The sequence below is a fragment of the Macaca thibetana genome, chromosome 8 (assembly GCF_024542745.1).
Source record: "Macaca thibetana thibetana isolate TM-01 chromosome 8, ASM2454274v1, whole genome shotgun sequence".
NCBI lineage: Eukaryota > Metazoa > Chordata > Mammalia > Primates > Cercopithecidae > Macaca > Macaca thibetana.
In genome coordinates, this window is record NC_065585.1 from 125,087,105 (window position 1) to 125,106,050 (window position 18,946).

Consider the following 18,946-nt stretch of genomic DNA (forward strand, 5'->3'; position numbering starts at 1 on the left):
AGGGGAGCCTACTGTAGTACATATTCTTTATTCATTCTTCAGTGAACACTTAAGATTGTTTCCACCTTTTGGCTATTGTGAGTAATGCCATAATGAACATGGAGTGCAAATACCTCTTCAAGATCCTGACTTCATTTCTTGTGGATAAATACCCAGAAGTAGGACTGTGGGGTCATATGGATCTGTTTTCAGTTTTTTGAAGAAACTCCATATGGTTTTCCAAAGCAATGTAGCATTTTATATCTGAACAACAGTACTTAAGGGTTCCAGCTTCCCCCCATGTATGTGTTGAATTTATCTGAGCTCTGTGTTCCATTCTGTTGGTCTATGCATGTTTCTGTCTTTATGCCAGAACCATATTGATTTGGTATTGTAGCTTGGTAATATGTTTTGAAATCAGGAATGCGAGGCCTACAGCTTTGGTCTTCTTTTTCAGTATCGTTTATGGCTTATTCAGAGTCTTGTGATTACGTATAAATTTTAGAATTTTTTTTCTGTTTCTGCAAAAAATCCCACTGGGATATTCATAGAGATTTTATTGAATATGTAGGTCACTGTAGGCAGTATGGCATTTTAATAACGTTTAATCTTTGAATCCCTGAACATGGAATGTCTTTTCATTTATATGTGTCTTCTTTAATTTCTTTCAGCAGTGTTTTATAGTTTTCAGTGTATATGTCTTTTGCCTTCTTGATCAAGTTTGTTCTTAAGTATTTTTCTACTACTTTTTGATGCTGTTGTAAATGGTATTATTTATTTCCTTTTCAGATTGTTCGTTGTTAGTGTATAGAAATGGAACTGATGGTTAATTTTGTATCCTGCAACTTTGCTGAATTTGTTTATTCTAATAGGCTTTTGGGGAATCTTTAGGTTTTCTACATATAAGATCATTTGAAACTGTTTCTCATTTGAGGGTTTTTTTTTTATCGTGAAAGGATATTGAATTTCATCGCTTTCCTGCATCTATTGAGATGTTCGTGTAATTTTTATCCTTTGATCTGTTAATATGTTTTATCACTTTGACTGATTTTCATAGTTGAACCACCTTTACATCCCAAGGACACATCTCACTTGGTCATTGTATATGATCTTTTTAATGTACTGTTGAATTCAGTTTGCCATCATTTTGTTTAGAGTTTTTGCGTTTATGCCCATAATGGATATTGGCAAGTAGTTTTCTCATAGTACTGTTTTCTGGTTTTGATATCAGGGTCATGCTGGCCTTGTGAAATGAGTTTGGAAGGGTTCCCTTCTCTTCAATTTTTTGGAAGAGTTTGAGAATGATTGGCATTAGTCATTTAACTGTTAGGTAGAATTCACTGGTGAAGCCATCTGGTCCTAAACTTTCCTTTGTTGGAAAGGTTTTCATCACAGATTCAATGCACTTATTATTATAGATCCTTTCAGATTTTCTAGCTCTCCATACTTCAGTCTTGGTAGATTATAGGTTTCTAGTAATTTACCCCTTTCTTCTAGGTTTCCCAATTTGTTGGTGTATAATTGTTCATAATAGTTTCTTAGAATCCTTTTAGTTTATGTGGCATCAATTGCAATTCCTCCTGTTTCATTTCTGATTTTTTTATTTGAGTATTCTCTATTTTTTTCTTAATCTAGCTAAAGGATTGTCAATTTTGTTCATCTTTTGAAAAGAAATTTTTAGTTTTTTTTTTATTACTTCATTTATTTCTGCTCTAACCTTTAATTAGATTTTCATTTCTCTATTTCATTTATTTCTGCTCTAATCTTTATTGTGTCTTTCTTGTGCTAACTTTGCATTACTTTGTTCTTTATCTGGTGTAAAAATAGGTTGTTTATTTAAATCTTCCTTCTTTTCTAATGTGTTTCTTGCCATAAACTTGCCTATTGGTACTGCTTTTGTTTCCTTCCGTAAGTTTTGGCATATTGTGTGTCCATTATTGTTGGTCTCAAATTATTGTCCAATTTCCTTTTTGATTTTTTTTTGACCCATTGATTGTTCAGGACCATGTTGCTTAATTTCCACATATTTGTGAAGTCTCCATTTTCCTTCTGCTGTTAATTTCTACTTCGCTTTCTTTGTGATTGGAAAATATGTTTGCCATTATTTCAGTCTTCTTAAATTTGGTAAGATTTGTTTTGTAACTTTGAATTTTATCCGTCCCAGATTATGTTCCATGTGCACTTCAGAAGAATATATATTCTCGTTCTGTTCAGTGGAATGTTCTATATATGTCTGCTAGGATATTTGGTCCACTGTGGTTTTGAAGTTCTCTGTTTCTTTATTGATCTTCTGCCTAGAAGTTCTGTACATTTAGAGAGTGGGGTGAGGAAATATCCTACTATTGTTAATTTCTACCTTCAGTCCTGTCAATGTTTACTCTATATATTTGCGTGCCGTGATGATGGCTGCATGTGTATTAATAATTGTTATGTCTTTGTGATGAAGTGACTCATCATTATATGTCATTCTTTCTCTCTTGACAGTTTTTTACTTATTTTGTATAATATAAGTATGACTACCTCTCTGCTCTTTTTATTACCAATTGCATGTAATATTTTTTCCATTGTTTGACATTCAGGTGTGTGTGTCTTTAAATCTAAAGTGAGTCTTTTGTAGACAGCATATACTTAGGCGTGTGTGTGTGTGTCTCTCTCTCTTTCCCTCCCTCTCTGTCTCTGTCTCTCAATACATTCAGCCACACTCCCAGCTTTGATTGGGAGTTTAATCCATTTGTATTTAGAGTAATTATCAATACAGAAAGACTTACTCTTGCTATTTTGCTATTTATTTTCTTTTCTATCTTGTCACTTTTTTACTTTACTCTTACGAGTATTCCTTTCTGTTTCGCTGATTTTTTTTTTTTGTAATAACCTTTATTTCTTTCTCATTTTCTTTTGTGTGTCTTTTAGGCGTTTCTTTGTTTGTTTGCTTACCATGAGGTTTAGATAAAACAGTTAAAATGATCTATTTTAAGCTGATAATGATTTCAGGTCATATGTCAAAACTATACTTTTACTCCCTCACAAATTATATCCTTTTGTATTGTGTTCCCACTAATGTATATTTATAGGTAAAGTATTTTAATACTTTTTGAAAAATTTCTATACCAGAGTTAAAAGTCATTTACACACCACTATTACAATATTAAAGTATTGTGTATTTTTCCTACATATGGTCAGCACTCCATATCAGTGATTGCTGCGTTTGAATTCAACCAACCTGAGATTGAAATATTCAGAAAAAAAAGTTCCACAAAGTTTCAAAAAACAAAACTTGAATTTTCCACATGCTGAGTACTATGTTGAATCTATGCCAATGTAGTGATATGTAGGCCTTTTATTAGGTATCATGAGTAATCTAGAGATGATTTAAAGTGTACAGAAGGATATACATAGGATATATGCAAATACTGTGTCATGTTATGTAAGCAACTTGAGCATCCGTGGATTTTGGTATCTATCAGGGATCCTAGGACAAATCTCCCATGGATACCAAGTCCTGTCTTTGTTTACTTTTGCCATTGAGCTTTATACTTTCATGTTTCTGTTCAGCATTCTTTCATTTCAACTTGAAGAACTCCCTTTAGACTTTCTTCTAAGGCAAGTCCAGCAGTAATGAACTCTCAACTTTTGTTTACCTGAGAAAATATTATCTTTCATTTTTAAAGGGTAGTTTTGCTGGATGTAACATGCTTGTGTGGCAAGTGTTTGTGTGTGTGTGTGTGTGTTTTGTTTTTTGTTTTGTTTTTGTTTTTGTTTTTGTTTTTTTTTGAGCACCTTGAACATATCATCACAGTCACTTCTGGCCCTGGATCATTTATGCTGAGAAATCCACAGACAAATCACTTTTCTTTTGCTACTTTCAAGGTCTTTTCTTTTTCTTTGACTTTTTATAATTTTGTCCTTGGTCCCAGTTTAATTTATTTCCATTAATCCTGGTTGTCATTAGGCTTCTCGAATCTAGATGTCTGTTTCCTTCCTCAGATTTGAAAAGTGTTCTGTAAAGAAGCTTTGTGACTTCTTTGTTCTTTCTGCTGTTTCTTGGATTTCCATAATGTGTTGGTCTGCATAATGGTGTGTACCATTAATGCCTAAAGCTCTCTTAACTCTTTTTCATTCTTATTTATCTTTGTTCTCTGAGTGGATAATTTCAAATGGCCTGTCTTCAAGTTTGCTCATTCTTTCTTCTTTGTTTTCTGCTCTTGAGCCTCTCATCTGAATTTTTCAGTTGAGTTATTGTATTCTTCAGCTTGAAAATGTCTGTTTAGTTCCCTTAAATATTTTCTCTTTGTTGGTATTCTCATTTTGTTTATTCATCTTTTTTTTTAGCTTGTTGAGCATCTTTACACCGGTTATGCAGGTAATTCGTACACCTTTGTTTCTTTAGGGTCTATTTCTGGAAATTCATTTTGTTCCATTGAACCATGTTTTCCTGTTTCTTCCTGTCTCTTGTAGCTGTATTGGGATCTGCACATTTGAAGAATCAGCCACCTCTTCCAGTATAGAGACTGGCTTGCTAGAGCAGAAGCCCCTCACCAGTCATCTTTGCTAGAGATTTTAGAGAACTCTGAATCCTTTTTCAGGAGCCCATAATCCTTGCACCCTCTGATGTCTGTCTTCAATACTGCAAGTTATCTGGTTTTAGAGCCGGAAGCTAGCCAGCCGTCCCCTGTTCTAAGCAGCCACCAAGCCCTCAGTGTATGCCATCAGTGCCCTGAATCAGGAGAGTCAGATACCACTCCCTCAGACAGCCCTCCAAAAAGCCAGAATGCTGGATGCATACTCTGCTGCACTCTCTCTCTCCCAAGGGAGAAATCTCCAGTTGTGTGCACCTCCCAATTACGCTAAGCTGTGCCAGCCACAGCAAGCCACCTGTCTCTCTACTCTGTTCTAAGTGTCCTTCAGGCATCCAAACTATGCTAGTTCTGTTAGGGCTCTGAGTGAGGTGAGACAAATTATTCCCTTGGGACTAAGAAGAGCTGGAATGAGGGCCACACAGTCTACCTTTCTTCAGCCTTCCCAAAGTAGAAGCTTCAGGCTGATCACCTTTTCTCCCATTTGCATCAAGCTGTGCTGACTACAGCGAGCCACCCACCACTTTGCTTTGTTCTTAGCAGTGCCCAAGTATCCACACTATTCCAATTCCATCAGTGTTCCAAGTGAACCAAGGTAAAGCCATTATCCAGGCAGCCCTCTGAAAAGCCAGAATATCAAAGACCTCTTTACTTTCCCCTGTGAGAGATGTCAGGGGCCAGGGCGTTCTCTTCTGGTGCTGAGGCATGCCAGCTTCAGGGAGGCACTGATATGGGTAACATGAAATCACTCTTGTGACCTGTTTCAGTGTGGGTTTCTTGGCTTTGTGCTCTTCTAGGGTACTACAACCTCTTAACTGGATTTTGGCATTCTCTTAGTAGGTATTTTGGTCCATAAATCATTGATTACTCAATATTTTTATGGGGGGATGAGAGCTGGGACTTCCTGTTCTGCTCTTGCTAACATCACTCCCAGGAAAAGACTGTTTAAATCTATGTGGAATCAGAATATAACACAGTTTTGGCATCTTATTCTTTTCACTCTCTATATTATAAACAGTTTCTTATTAAAAGGTTTTTAGAAACATTTTTGCTTTTCATCAATCTGGTATTTGGTGACTGTGAAATGATATATAATTATGGTTTTGTTTCTTCTGTCCTTAGATCATTTATAAACATACTCATTTTTAAATGCTTGTAGTATTTTTTGTTAAATAGATTTCTCATAATTTAGCCTTTTCCCCACTTTCAGACATACTTTTTTTTAGTTTTACATTCATAAATAACACTACACACACACACACACACACACACGTGCACATATCTCTTTATTTTCTTAAGATTCCTAGGGGTGTCATGGGGCACATGGTAGGAACTGTTTACAGTTCTGAAAACATTTTTCTAAATTACCTCTAGAAAGATTATACCTAATTTCATTCCTTACAGAAGTTTGTGACAACATGTCTGTTTTCAGTATATTATTGACATACGGATATTCAGAGGAAAGGATCTGAAAGGATTCATTTTGAACTTTTTGTTTTTGTGTTTGTCCACAAACACGTCCTTCCACGCTTTCCACACTACTGTAGTTGCCTTTCCACACCTGTGTTTCTCTGGAAAAGAGGCCTCCCCTTTGATTTACCATCCACAGTACTGAATCAGATGGTGACCCCTCATAGTATGCACACTTGCACCGCTGAGATGATCAGCTGCTTTGGAATGAAGATTGGGAAGGAATACATTTGATTTACTGTTATTTTAAATGTTTCAAAATATTATAATAATGCCATACATAAGATTGAAAGAATTACTCTTTTTTAAAACTAGCCTTCCTTAGTCTACCCATATCTTTATTTAAAGGACTTTAACTATACTTCAACTATACTATATCTTTTTTGCTTTTGTTTGTTGTTGCTGCTGTTGTTTTGTTTGCTTGTTTGTTTTTGTTCTTTACAAAAGTTTATTCTTAAATGTTCAACAGATTCCAACACAGCACTTCATTTTAGCTGTAGGTGGCAAAAGATATTATGGCAGGGAATACAGATGCTTAAGAATGGAAGGCAAGGGTCACCATCACCTCAGACACAAAGAACAACTTTTGGCCAGATTTCTTAAATCAACGTTTTGAGCAGGGGACCCTTGCTCCTCGAATGTCTTTCAGCTCCTCGAATGTCTTTGTCTTTTCTTTTTTTGTTTCTGCTTGGAAGCCTTTTCCTCCTCATTCATCTCCTTGGCTCATTTTAGGACTGCTTCTTGCCACTTTCATGACTGGATCTGGTGCCTCCCACCCCTTCTCCAGACCCTGCCACTGGAAACCCGTATCTTTCATTAACATTTTGCATATTACCAGAGCAACTTTGTAAACAACACTTTTATAATTATTTCTGGGTTTTTTTGTTTTAATCTGAACTGTTTTCAAGTGTCCAGATTAGGAAGGACCATATCTAACACAAACCCTTTTGTCATCTTCCTTTTGGAATACATCAGGTAAGGAATATTGGAGCATGGAATGCTTTACCTTGGACCATGATCTCTTTGTGGGAAAATAGCCTTTGTAGAAAGAGGTATGGAGTTAGTTGAAACCTAAAGATCACAAAGTAAATGATTTGCCGCATCCTTCTAAAATTCTCACATTACTTTGAGGGTCATGACAAGGGAGAAATGGAGGCAATTGTTGATACTTGGAGATTATCCATGCTCTTAGGTGGCTGGATATCTTGTATTGTCTTTATTTTCCTATGGAGTCGGCACAGCTTCTAGTTTGTAAGTCAGCTACTCTTCCCTCTGCCAGATCAGCATGTGTATGCATGCTGGGCCCACACTGGTCCTTTTAGCTGCCCTTGTCTCTGCAAGGAAGAACCCTTTGAAATTAAATTTCACATATCACAGCTGTTTCCCCAGCACAAATTCCATTCTCTTGGCTCACTTCTTTATTTTGTCTAAAATCTCTGGAAGGGGCATAGCTGTCTTTGGCAAAACCATTTCTCTGAATACCTAGCCACCGGATTTCCACCCACTCCATCTCAGGGTGGGCCTGGGAAGAGAAAACTATTCTCACATTCAACATTTGAGAGGAGTGATGCAAAGGAAGATGCTGTTTCGAAGTTACCAGCTCTTTCTACATCACTGTCCTCTTCCTCAGATCAATGTATTGGGAGTTTGAGTCATCAAGATAGAGAATGGGTTAGTATTGACAAGGGAACAACTTTGTAAACTTTGAAGCTTCAGCATCAGCTTGGATTAGAGCTCCAAGAAGGATGCTTCTCTAGATTTATGATAGCTCTGGAGTGTGGCAAATGTGTGTGTGGAGAAAGTTGGGTGAAATTGCTTTTCTAAAGAGAAAAGCCTGGCACTAAGGAAATTATACATTTATGAAGAGTGAAAAGTAGAATCATGGGCTATTGTTCAGGTTGCTATTTCAGTTAAATCATAAGAATGCTAGCATAGCTGTACTGTCTACTGATGATGAGAATAAGCCTGCAAAAGGGTGGCCATGTTTGATAACCAGTCTCCACTCTCTTCTTATTGTTGTTAATGCTCTTTTTTAAAAAATCAGAACTAATATCTATTCCTAGAAACTTTGCACAGATCCTAGAGACTAATTCATCAATCAATGGAAACTTCAACTTCACAGTTCTGGGTCTTGTATAGCTATATCTACCTGGTTGTGTAGTTTCTACCTGATTCTATAGTTTCTTCCTAATTTGTGAAACTAAAAATTAAAAAGGTAGGTAGACTGTACAAGAAGGAAGACCTTATGGGCATCAACATCTGGAAATGCCACTCCCTGTTAGGTTAATAGAGTACTGCCCACTGTTGAGGAGAACTTTGCATCAGAGCGTCCTTTGGAGTATTGAGCCATCCACCTACCTCAAGCAAGAGTTTGAGGTAGTTAAACTTCTTCCCCTTGCCCAGATTGTAGCATGTGTTAAGGGCTAATCCTGGTGATGTGTGCATCCTGCAGTGGGTTACTAATGTCACATTGCTAATTAATCTTTCCCCCTAGTTGGAAGCCTAACCTACCAGCACGTGATAGCAGATGCTACACGAAAAGTAAATTGTATGATTGCAAGCTGGTTTGGGGTTTATACAGTTTGGGTTTTATATCCTGCCAAAGCTATTTATCACATCAGGTACTGTGCAAAATTCTAGGCTTCCGAAGATGACTAAGATACAATCCCTGGCTACGTAGAGCTCACAAAACAGGAGGAAGACAGATAGACTGAGCATTCAGTAAGCAATGAGATGAATTAATAGAGGTGTGGAAACATCTTCCTGAAGAAGGCCACCTAAGCATACTTACAAAGGTCAGAGGATGCATCCCTGAGGAGTTAACATGACTTGAACTGACGCCTGAAGGATGAGCAGGAGTTTGCCAGGCACGCAGGCGAGAAAAAGCATTTTAGCCAGAGAAGGGTGAAAATAGCAGATTTGAGAGAATGTGGCATATTCAAAGAATGGCAAACTACTTTTTACATTTGCATTATAGGCTAGAGGGGTAGTAGCAAGCAGTAGAACGATGATGAAAAATTACGTTTCAAATGATGAAGATATCATGAAAATTAAAGAGGTGGTATCATAGTGTCTTAAACTTTCCCTTTTACAAAAGAAGCTGTTTTCTTCCCTCAAGGAATTTCAAGCTCTTTGAGTCAGAGGTCACTGCCCCTCCCACCTATACTCAGGTACTCAAAGGACTTAGATGGCATAGTGTCCCCCATGCTAAGCAGCCCTCCTCACAGAACCTGTGTGGGGCATGTGCCCTACGAGTGCCATATTGTTCTCCCCTGTGTGTTCTTAGGATGCCAGTATTTACACTCCTAGGATTCTGGTATAGCAGAAATGTCTCTCCTTCTTCTTCTTCCCTTCCTCAGCCAGTCCCCCACTATTTGGGTTAGGGGAGAGGGGAAAAAGCCCTGGCCCGAAGTTCATGTAATTCAGTTTGACAAAGGCTCACTCATTTAGCCTCTTACGTAAAACAGGGGCTTTGCCAGAGATGGGTATGCACAGATCCCAGGATCCAGCTTCTGTCCTTAAGGGCCTCACTAGCACACTCAGGTTCTACATCCATTCTCTCTTTCTCCACACTTTTCTACTCCATATACATTTCTCAGCATCAAGGATTCCTGACCGAGGGCTTCCAGTTAACTTCCTTCCTGAGTGTCCTCCATTTTCCCTCTGCGGCTGCCAGTGTCTTGGCCTTCGGGATAAATGAGGGGTAGCATTGCCTGAGACAGTAGGTAACAGGGCCTCTGCTTCCCTGTTTAAATGAATCAAATTGGTCTTCGAAAGAAATCATAATGGCTGGCAATTCTAACCATTCCATAAGTCCATAATGGCTGGCTTTAATGACCACTTTCCCTTGACTATAAACACATATATACCACACACATACACAAACCACCCCCTCAGCCACTGGAATAACATTCTCTTTAGGGCCTCATTTCATTATCAATTGCTCATCAGTTACTTTAAGGCTTTCACCAAGACTTCTCAACTATATAATAGCGTATAATGATTTTTACCCATATAGAGCAATTCAAGAATAATTCAATTCGCATTTCCTCATTACAAGTAGAGAGTAATAGTAAAGGCTTTCCCCATCCAAAACACAAATAAACAAAAAAAGTCACAATAGTCATCAGAAGGAAAACTAGGCACAGCTGAAATTACACAGGAGCGAGTGCCAAGTCCTCATGGTCTCCATTCGCTCAACCTCTTTCCTCTTTCACTACTCCCATCCCATCCAAAGTGGCTCTTCAGTACTCTTCCAAAAGAACAGTCACACGTTGAAGACTGTGAAGAGTCATACTCCAGGAAGTAGACATGCCTTGTCAAACTCCAAGTCTGTCACTTAACTAATTGCTGATTTGGAGCAGTTAATTATCCTCTCTAAGCCTCAACTCATTTATCTATAAAATGAGGGGAAATGATGTTGCATAGTTGATATAAAGAAATGATTAAATACATGAAAACACCTGTTGCTCAGTAGGTTAATAGTAAATATTGGTTCCCTTCCTGATGACTCTTATAAGAAATGAGAGTATTTTTTCTTTTAGTCCTTTCCTGATTCTTACTCATCTCATAAGGAATAAAGTGTCTGGTGTGACTGGGCACAGTGGCTCACACCTGTCATCCCAGCACTTTGGAGGCTGAGGTGGGTAGATTGATTGAGCCCAAGAGTTCAACATCAGCCTGGGCAACACGGCAAAACCCCATCTCTACAAAAAATACAAATATTAGCCAGACATGGTGGTGCTTGCCTGTGGTCCCAGCTACTTAGGACGCTGAAGCAGGAGGATTGATTGAGCCCGGGAGGCAGAGGTTGCAGTAAGTCAAGACTGGGTCATTGCACTCCAGCCTGGGTGACAGAGTGAGACCTTGTCTCAAAAATAAAATAAAAATAAAGTGACTGGCTTTATTCCGACCTTATTTTCCTACCTTTTCACACTCTTCCTACAACAGTTTGTGTATGAAATGATTAAGAGTTAGGCCTTCTCAACCATCCAAAAAAGGGCCTGTAGTTTCCCTGATACCTTTAATGAAAAATAAGTAATTTCTTCTACCTTTGTTTCCACTTCAGATCGGAGACAAATGCCTCTATAAATCCTCCTAGCAATAGTGCTAGGCAAGGCAGAGGGCTTTGTGTTCTGGAGCTAGAGATGCGGCATAAACACTGGTCAAAAATACCCTCTCCCCCCTATTTCTCATTCCTTTACACATTAATTATATATATGACATGACTTCTGCATACTTGGCTGCTAGTTGGAGGAATTTTACCAAAGATCAGGCACATGCCTCCTCTCCCTCTCCCTCCCACCACCTTAACCCTGGAGATTTTGATACTCCCTTTATGAAAAAATAAGCCATAGACTCTGTATACCCATTCCATATGGCAAAAATATGAAACAAATAAACACAAGGAGCCCCCCCCCCACCTTGTTGAAGAGTCATTTAAGAGCCGTATTCCTGTATTAAAGAAAGCCCACATAGCCCTGCAGATCATTTCTGTATATTTCATATCTAAAAGAATAACCACTCCAAGATCAGAGCATTATACATCACAAATGTAGGAAATGGCTTGGCAGATTGCCTGAGCCAGCTTGCTTCATTGGCCATTTAACCAGAAATAAGACTGGTTTGTTAGTGTAATAGTTTGTAGGTTACTTCTTGCATCTGAGCTTCACAACCTTATTGGAGGATACTGTTCCCATTTTTTAAATTAAAAGCCTGGCATTCTAAAGTTCATTAACCTACTCGGTATTGTAAGGATGGTGCTAGCCAAGCTAGTATTTTTTCCGTTAGTCTCTTCTTGAGTAAATATGAACGCTCTAGTGTGAGACCCTTGCAATTACTGGAAGTTTAAAATGCTGTTGTGGGGGCCGGGTGTGGTGGCTCAAGCCTGTAATCCCAGCACTTTGGGAGGCCGAGGCAGGCGGATCACGAGGTCAGGGGATCGAGACCATCCTGGCTAACACGATGAAACCCCGTCTCTACTAAAAAAATACAAGAAACTAGCCGGGCGAAGTGGCAGGCGCCTGTAGTCCCAGCTATTCGGGAGGCTGAGGCAGGAGAATGGCATGAAACTGGGAGGCGGAGCTTGCAGTGAGCTGAGATCCAGCCACTGCTCTCCAGCCTGGGCGACAGACCAAGACTCTGTCTCAAAAAAAAAAAAAAAAAAAAAAAAAAATGCTGTTGTGAGGAGAGGTCTCTGTTACGGCTTCGCCCAGATTCAACTAACTTGGCCACTGCACAGCAACTGTGCATTAACCTTCCCTTCAGCTTCTGACCTGAGTAAAGACTGATGGGTTTGTCCTCACTCTGGTTGCACTTCCCTGACTCCAGCCACTCTTTCACTGCAATATGAGACTTTCCACTCTTTCACTGGAATATGTCTTGTATCTTCTATTATTTGAATAGGTAAACTTTGAGATTTTCTAACATAGACCTTTCTCAGGTGTGTTGTTCCCAGAAAGCATGAAATATGTGGAAGTGTTGGCATCCTGTTTTATATCTCTCAGATTGACCTTAAAATGTGGCTCAAGTGTCCAATATCGGCTGAACTTTGGCTAGTAAACTACCTTTCTGATACAGAGGGCCATAAATTTACGTAGGAAGCAAGTCAATCATGAGTGCATATATAAGATCAGGACTTTGCCCGCTTTTTAGAATGTTATACACTAGAGATGTGATTGTGAGCAAGGTGCAGTGCTCAAAGGAGCTCTCTTCTTTATTCTGAAGAAATTAACAAATAAAAGGCCAATTCAGTGCAATTTGAGAAATGCTGCGAAGAGAGGAGGGTGCCATGGAAACACATCTGGAAGGGCACTTAACATGAGCAAGAGAGGGGAAGATGGTGAAAGAGTTCATGAAGAAAGCACTGTTTAACCCCACACTTAAAAACACAAATAGATGTTAGTCATATAAGGGAACTCAGAGATAAACCTGTATGGATACTTAGATGTGATATAGCGTGTATGGGGAACTACAGGTTCAGTGGTGTTTGGGGTGGAAGAGCCTAGAAAACCATGTTAAAGAGTTGAGACTTTATCTTAGAGCAGTTGGAGCTATCACATACTTTAAATGGGGAGTGACATGATTATTTTACTTGTTTTTTTTTGAAACTAGGTCTCTGTTACCCAAGCTGGAGTGCAATGGCAGGGTCTCGGCTCACTGCAGCCTTGACCCCACCCAGGATCAAGCAGTCCTCCAACTTCAGCCCCCTGAGTAGCTGGGACCACAGGTGTGCACCACCACACCTGGCTAATTTTTCTATTATTTATAGAGATGGGGTCTCACTTTGTTACCCAGGCTGGTCTTGAATTCCTCAACTTAAGCGATCCTCCTGCCTTGGCCTCCCAAAGTGCAGGGATTATAGGCATGAGCCACCACACACAGCATCCATATTTATATTTTAAAAAGATCAGTCTGGGCCAGATGCGGTGGCTTATGCCTGTAATCCCAGCATTTTGGGAGGCCGAGGCAGGTGGATCGTGAGGTCAGGAGTTCGAGACCAGCCTGACCAACATGGTGAAACTCCATCTCTACTAAAAATACAAAAATTAGTCAGGTGCGGTGGCATGTGCCTGTAGTCCTGGCTTCTCAGGAGGCTGAGGCAGGAGAATTCCTTGAACCTGGGAGGCGGAGGTTACAGTGAGCCGAGATCTCGCCACTGCACTCCAGCCTGGGTGACAGAGCAAAACTCTGTCTCAAAAAAAAAAAAAAAAAAAAGATCAGTCTGGCTGCAGGATGGAGAATGACTTAGAAACAGGTTCTATCAAAGACGTAGAGACCAGATTAACTTGAACGAGAGCAGGGGTAAGATGGAGGGAGAAACATAGTTCTACTTGGAGAGTTTAGTTTGAGGTGTTGAATTCAGGGTGTGTGAAATAATAAATGGATGTGTCCAGTAAGCAATTATGCATACTCTGATCTGGAGCCAATCAAGGGGCCAGAAATGCAGATCTGAACAGTCATTAACAGTGAATTGATAATTTAAGCCATGCAAGTAGATGATGTCACTCCAAGAGTGAGGAGAAGATAGAGGACAGAGCCAATGGACCAGATGCTCATATGTGCCCTTGGAAGAAGAGACAGGGGAGGAGCCTGTGTGATAAGTCATAGAGAAAACGGGTACCACAGACGTTAAGAAATGTTTGAAATGTGCCCTGTCATGAAAAGGTAAGATAGGGAATTGGAGAGTGCCATGTGAATTCAGCAAGTAGGATGTTGTCGATAAAGCAGTTTCAGTGTGGTGGTGAGTATGGAAGGCCAATTGGAGAGTTGAGGATGCAGAGGCAGAGAGGACACAGACAACTACTCTCGAGAAGCTCGCCCAGAAGTTTCCAGTTTGATCCACTCCACTCCTCTTTTTCTCATATTCCCCTTCCTGTGACTTTTGAAAGTAACAAGTCCCCAGCGTCTGTCTCATTTCCACTGAATCTCTTTTCTTTCCTGATATTGCTTTAACTCCAAAGTAAAATAAGTCCTTGTCTTTGTTCCTTTCCCCCAGACAGTTTCTTACATTATCCAGAACTCTTGTTTTGCTTCTCCGGGTTACACACAATCTGCCTTATCACCATTTGCCTCATTTTCTTTTCTGGCCCCTTACTTAATGTTACTTACTCACATTTGCCTTTCACTTTCAAGCAAAGAGTAAATCCACAGAGCATAATGATAGTAATGTCAGATCCCTTTACAAAATGTCATGTTGGGAGCTATGTGAGAAATAAACATAGCATCTAGTCCCTGAAAACACTTGTCCTGACAGTGTGGAGGAGAAGACCAGTATTATGCAATGAATGGCTAGTGGACTCTTAAAATCATCTCATGAAAAAGCACCAGTTAACATGATGCAAACCAAGTGTATAGGTGAGGGTTGGAGAAAACACTGGGTAAATGGAATAAACTTGGGTGAATAATTCTTTCTAGTTTCTGTAACTCTCTGAGATAGAGCTCGTGATATACAACACCAGTATAGGGGATGATTTAAATATTTGCACATTTCAAAACTGTTCCAGAGTCCAGGTATCAGTCATGATCTGGCATAATAGAACATTTATGGTACAGTGTTTTTGTCTGTTCTATAGCTAAGTAAGAACACACTCCTATCTGTGTTTTCTCTATTGCTTTCAGTGCCCCTGAGCCCAAGGGTACCTAAAACAATGTGTGCCCTACTGGTAGTTAATTATTACTATAGGAATGTAAAGTGCTCATGGAAGAAAGGACAAATATTATTTTAATGTAATACTCATAGTTCATATGTGCTTTGAAAATTAGAAATTGCTATGAATTGAGTGTGCGTTTTAATTGACATTAAAATCATGAAATTCCTGTTGGTTCTGATGATCCATCATTGTTGACATTTGGATAGTAACTTCATATCCACTTTGTTACCGAGTGAGTCATCTGCTAGCCAAGTGCTTTGACAAGCCTTTGCTATGACACAGCTTCAGAAGTTCTCTCTCAGTTTCTGTCATGGGCTTTGTGTCTGTCCCTGCCAGTCTCTGCTTCTCTCTTGAAAGTATTTTTGTAAGGCTTGTGATGTTATTCTTGTTCCAGTTCTGGCTGTTACAAAACTGAACTGCCCTGGAGATGATTGATGGAATGGTTCAGAGCAATGGGTGTAGGTGGCTGGTTAGTGCATGACAGTGAATTACTTAGAGTTCACCTCCTGATGATGGCAGTCTGCAGACCAGGCTCTCGAGAATCTCTCATGTTTTTTATCTTTAGAGCCTACGAAACAACTGTTCAAACCTGAATTTCTTTACCTTTACCATGTCTTTAGAAGTGAAAAATCAGTTCATTATCTAAAATGTACATTTGCTGTCACAGATTAGGAACTGTGTTCTTGGTGCAGAATCATCTTTATTCTTTGGCTTACTCAGAAGAGAGATTTTGTTCCAGCTCCCTATATGTGGTTTTTGGTTTTTGTGTTTTGTTTTGGGGAGTTGTTTCTTTGTTTGTTTGTTTTGAGACGGAATCTCGCTCTGTCGCCCAGGCTGGAGTGTAGTGGTGCAATCTGGGCTCACTGCAAGCTCCACCTCCCAGGTTCACGCCATTCTCCTGCCTCAGCCTCCGGAGTAGCTGGGACTACAGGCGCCCGCCACCATGCCCGGCTAATTTTTTTGTATTTTTTAGTAGAGACGGGGTTTCACCGTGTTAGCCAGGGTGGTCTCAATCTCCTGACCTCATGATCCGCCCGCCTCGGCCTCCCAAAGTGTTGGGATGACAGGCGTGAGCCACTGTGCCCGGCCTGTTTGTTTTTTGACACAGATTCGCACTCTTTCACCTGGGCTGGAATGCAGTGGTGTGATCACAGTTCACTGCAGCTTTGACCTCCCAGGCTCAACCAATAGATTTTTTACAAGTTTAATTGGAAAAGCAGTTTTTGCAGTGTTGGTCGCATCAGGGGAGGGCTTGGTTCAGGCAGAGAAGGAAGCCACTGAAGAGTCAAGGCCTCCCAGACTGTGATGACAGCAACGACCCCGGAGCTGATGTGCCCAAGACTCTGGCACTCAGAGCAGGCCCGTCTCTGTCCTGGTCTCCGGTTGCCCCTTCTGCTTTCTTGTGAGCTCATGGCGTTTTTATTTCCTTTTGTGAAACTGCTGGTTCTGTGCTCTTTTACATGTTGAAATAGCTATTAGGACGAAGCCGAATGATTTTTAGAAAGACACTTAATCAGACATACTTAGCATTTTTTAAAAAAGATAGTCATCAAATTATGAAAAACGTTTTTAATGCCATTTTCAAAACCATTAATTAATAGACAATTTAGGACCCAGCTTCCTTTAATTACTAACATTTTTATTTATTTCCATGTAGCTCCAAGTAACAGTGTGGTCTCCCTTCCCCTTTTTATGTTCTCTCAGTGGAAATCAAGACCATTTCAACTTTGTTGAAAATTGTTTTAATTACATGTAGCTATTTTGCCTATTTAATGAGGCATGAAGTAAATAATATATTGAAAACTGGAGTCTTGAATATGCTTTTCAAATTGATAAGAATTTTAATTACAATTTGGTCATTTTCCAAATTGTAGTTTATCTTACCTGAAAGTACAGTTTTTCAGACTTGATGCCAGTTTTTTTGTACATATGTAGATGATTTTTATGTTAGTGTGTTAAGATTCCACTTCACAAGAGGTTTAATTAACAAGCTTCTTAGGGAAAAAAAACTTTGTATTTCATGCTTTAAATAAATTTAAAATAAATGGCATTGTGAAATCACATTCTTGGTGCTTATTGGGACGGTGGAGTGATCCAATGAATCCTATTACATAAAACGATGTAGATTGCAGGGAACACGAAAGAGTAACATGTTTTTAGTCATCAGTTTCACCCCTCATTTATTTGAGAAAATGGATAGTAATTAGATGTCGTGGAGCATTTTCTTTTCTTACAGAAAACTTCTTGATTGGATTTATCTTGCTCACTCTTTCACATTTAGTTTGCACAGCAAATAGTCCTTGTTTTGAAATGGTTTGATTACAGTAATTTATCCCTTATTTCTTCCTTCCCAATTCTACCATTTAAACACTGTCTTCTCCTTCAGTGAAAAATAAAGATGTCAGAATGAACTTGGTAGGATAAAGTCATTTTTTTAATCCAACTGTCAACCCTAATGTTGTGTGTGTTGTGTGTGTGTGTGTGTGTGTATGTGCAGTTGGAGCTTTATTTTTCTAGTAGGAATTCAATATGCTGAAAATATTTTAAAGTTTGTATTTTGCCTTTTTAAGAAAAAATGGTAAAATTGTATTATCAGCTAGAAAAGTGGAAGCTTCTTAGACTTAAAATTTTTCAACTTCAGTTTAGCCCTAATTAAATAGATCCTGTCTTCCACTGATGCCCCATGTAGTGTTTTCCTTCCAATGTAAGGTAATCTGGCAGTGTATATTAGAGTTTTGGAAACTACCTTGGAATAGAGTCCTCTTTTAAAATAATTGTACAGTTCTTCCAAAGTGACAATTACTGTTAGCTTTTTCCTAGGTCTGTAATAAACGTTGCATTAAAAATTTTTTTTGCATTTTTAAGAGCAGTCTAAGAATGTCATCCTTTGAGCTTGGTTTTAAATGAAGATATCAGCAGATAATATATTCGAAGAATATTTATAGTGGCTCCAAATGAGACAGTCTAAGTCATTCAATAGTAATAGCTACCAATTGATTTTGTGTTTCGTATTCACCTATAGCAGTTTGTTAGACATTGTGATATAAATGTGGAGTTGAAACCATCCCAACGGTTACATAGAAGGGCATGCAGAACAGGGGATAGCGAAGTAATGACCAGAGAGGTAGGAGAGAAACCAGGAGAATATCATGACAAAAAGCCAAGGAAGAATTTCAGAAATCAGGGAGATGTAAAAGAATTGTAGGTTGGCACTGGATGCAACCATAGCTGGAGACCTTAAATCCGTCTTAGCTACAGTCTGCACAAGTATGTTTATTACTTTTGTCAGCAATTATCAACCCAAGTAATGATCACATAAGGGAGAATAAGGGTGGGACTTTTTAGTTTCAGACTGGATGGATAAGAAAAGTAAGGCATAACCTAGCAAAAAATCCTGAATTTTAAGATTAAAGGAAAACCTGTATGTGATTCCTAGGAGAAAAAACAAGAAAAAGAGAAAATAATCAGATTGGCATTGGACTTGTACTAAACTGGAAACTAGAAGGTGGTAGAATCTCCAGACGATAAGTTAAACAAGTGAAGAAGGCTGCAGCCTTATGTTCTATATCCAGTTCTATACCTATCAAAGAAATGAAAGATACTTGAGGATAAGAATAAAACAGTATACCACCTACCTAAAGAAAATACTTCAGAGAAGAGAAAATAGCAAAGTTATGAGAGGAGAGAGGTCAAGATGGAAAAAAGAAAGAAGCAGGTGAGCAAGGAAACACAGATGCGGTTAAATATATGAGGGGAGACTCAGAATGTATA

At 39.1% G+C, this 18,946-nt stretch overlaps 1 protein-coding gene across 6 annotated transcripts in view; it reads left to right on the forward strand.

Annotated features, from left to right (window-relative positions):
- The window catches only part of PSD3 (pleckstrin and Sec7 domain containing 3), a 702,311-nt gene that overhangs the window by 640,269 nt on the left and 43,096 nt on the right, over window positions 1-18,946 (forward strand). The window lies entirely within an intron of this gene.